This window comes from Euprymna scolopes, chromosome 21 (genome assembly GCF_053919585.1).
Source record: "Euprymna scolopes isolate OS-2025 chromosome 21, ASM5391958v1, whole genome shotgun sequence".
Taxonomy (NCBI): domain Eukaryota; kingdom Metazoa; phylum Mollusca; class Cephalopoda; order Sepiida; family Sepiolidae; genus Euprymna; species Euprymna scolopes.
The window spans coordinates 12,433,385-12,435,884 of NC_136502.1; the positions used below are offsets into that span (position 1 = coordinate 12,433,385).

At 40.4% G+C, this 2,500-nt stretch overlaps 1 protein-coding gene across 2 annotated transcripts in view; it reads right to left on the reverse strand.

Moving 5' to 3' along the window:
- LOC145241999 (protocadherin beta-12-like) overlaps positions 1-2,500 on the reverse strand; it is a 270,193-nt gene that overhangs the window by 783 nt on the left and 266,910 nt on the right. The gene's annotated exons all lie outside the window — the stretch shown is intronic.

Below are 2,500 nucleotides of genomic sequence, written 5' to 3' on the forward strand. Positions count from 1 at the left end.
GTAAATATAAAAGACTATGTGGATGATGAAAAGCAAAAGAACTAGAAAAATAAATATTCTAAGATATAGAGCAGGTGATCATCGTTAATAAGAGATACTGTCCAGGGTGAAATGATAAAATTTCACCCTAGAAAAGATGACATGATTCCATTTCCGTTTGATGAAAACCGGTTTTCTGTTTTTGTTGCAAACCATCTACTTAGTAATTGTCTGTATTTTTGAGTCCTAGTGACATATGGCCGAGTGGTCCTAGACGTTGTATCAAAGTTTACAGTTACCCAAAGGTGCTGAGTTCAATCCTGAACGAAGCCAGTGAAAAGTAACATTCAAAACAGAGAATCAGCAACTATGTCCCAGAGCCTAGCTGGAGTCCGAACACGGTACACCCGTAATAATAATAAAGGGTTGGGTTCGAGACTCCTAACAAACGGTTCCCCAGTTCGATATAAAACCCCTGATGAAGGCCGGAGGACAAAACAGCCGAAACGTTGTGACTATAACAACCAAGATGAGGAAGTCAGTCCGACAATCTCAATCAACCATCTACTTGTTGGCTAGTTGTGTACAAATCCCAAGAGCAATAGGAGTCTTTTATCGTCTAAAAGTGACACAATGTTCAACGAGCGAGATCTGCTGTTCAACTTATGCTCTCTACAGATCTAAGTTAAAAGAACAGGGCCATTGCCAGCACCCTCAAAATGCAAATTCAGAGTGATCAACTCTTGAGAGCACAGCCCAACAAAGTTTCCGGCCACGGTTATGGTATTTGGTGTGGTTTCAAGTGAAGGCCACATCATGCTACAAAGCAGCTTGAAAGTCAACACCAAAGTGTACCTGGATGTATTGAAGAGTGTGTGATCCCATGGTCCAATCGGGTGTGGCAGCAGGACTCGGCACCGACCCACAAGTGCAAAGAGACTCTGGTTGGTTTGCTATCACTGTCTCCCCTTCCCCTGACCTAAACCTGCTGAAGTCGGCTTGAAAGTCAACACCAAAGTGTACCTGAATGTGTTGAAGAGTGTGGTGATCCCCTGGGGTAATCAAATGGCCGCTGGCAGATCCTGGGTGTAATAGCAAGATTTGGCACTGGCCCACAAGCTCAAAGAGACTCACACTTTGCTTCAGAAGGAGTGCTACGACTTTGAACCCTTCTCTCACTGTCTCCCCTTCCCCTGACCTAAACCTGCTGAACTACCTTGTTTGGTCATACGTTGAAAACATCACCAACATGACCTCCCACAGGACCAAAGCCAGCCTGATTGTCGCCATCTGCCGAGTTTCTCCGATCTCCTGTCGGTAATTGTAGAATAGGGATGCTCCCAGTTCCTGACTCGTATCAAGTTTTTTCTTCAGCCTTCTGTATTGACTGGAGTAAATAATCCATCAAGCCTTAATGCTGTATGAATGCATGCCTCGCCTTCTTCAAATGAACTTCCCCCCTTTTTCAAATGGTTTGCTTTTATGCAACATAGGATCGTCTAATTTGCATATGAATGGCGAGAATTCAGATTACTTTTGTGTAACGATGGAACATAAAATCAGCTGCGCTTCGTCATTTTGATTTTTCTATTGTAAAGTAATTGAACTTTACAAAACATGCAAACACGTGGGCGTTTCTGAGGTAATTAATTTTCATATTCACTACAATTTTTCCTACAGACACCAAAAAGATGAAAAATACATGAAAAAAAAAAACAAGGAAAACAAAACAAAAATACAAGCATCTACATAAACGATGTATGAGAAGAAACTCATGAAATTACCTGGCTGTAAAAAGGACATTTGAAAAGAGAAATGGAATTGCTATTGACAGCCACACAGAATAACAAGATCAGAATGAACAATATAAAAGCCGAAATAGACAAACCCCAGAAAATCAGTAGATATAGATTCTGTGAACAAAGAGCCAAAACAGTAAACAACATAATAAATGAATGCAGAAAACCAGCCTCTAAAATAATACTAAAACAAACACAACTATGTTGGAAGGGCAGTTCACTAGAAACTGTGCAAATGTCTGCACTTTGAATATGCAGACAAAGGCTTCAGACACAGAGCAGAGACAATATTTGAAAATAAAAAAGTGCAAATCATCTGGGATATGGAATTACAAACTCATCCAAGCAAGGAAATCAGATGTAATAATAACCAACAAGAGATTGGGGGAACGCTGTAATACCAATAGTTTTAGGAGCACTAGAAACAGTTTAAAATATTGGAAAAATGTAATAGAGCAGCTAAAACTGGGAGCAGCAGCAGCATAAAGATATGCAAATAACCAAGTAGGCTGTGCAAATGTGACATCATAGCAGAGATTAAAGGATGTGTGGCCAGTGTTTGGAGAAGTGGTGTTCGAGATGTATTCAGAGAAGTACATATTCGAGATGTGTTTGAAGAAGCAGAGGTATTTGAATTGTGTTCAGAGAAAGAGGTGTTCAAGACAGGTGTTTGAGTAGGTAAGTTATGTCACAAAAGAGACAAAAGGTCACATCCGGAAAAG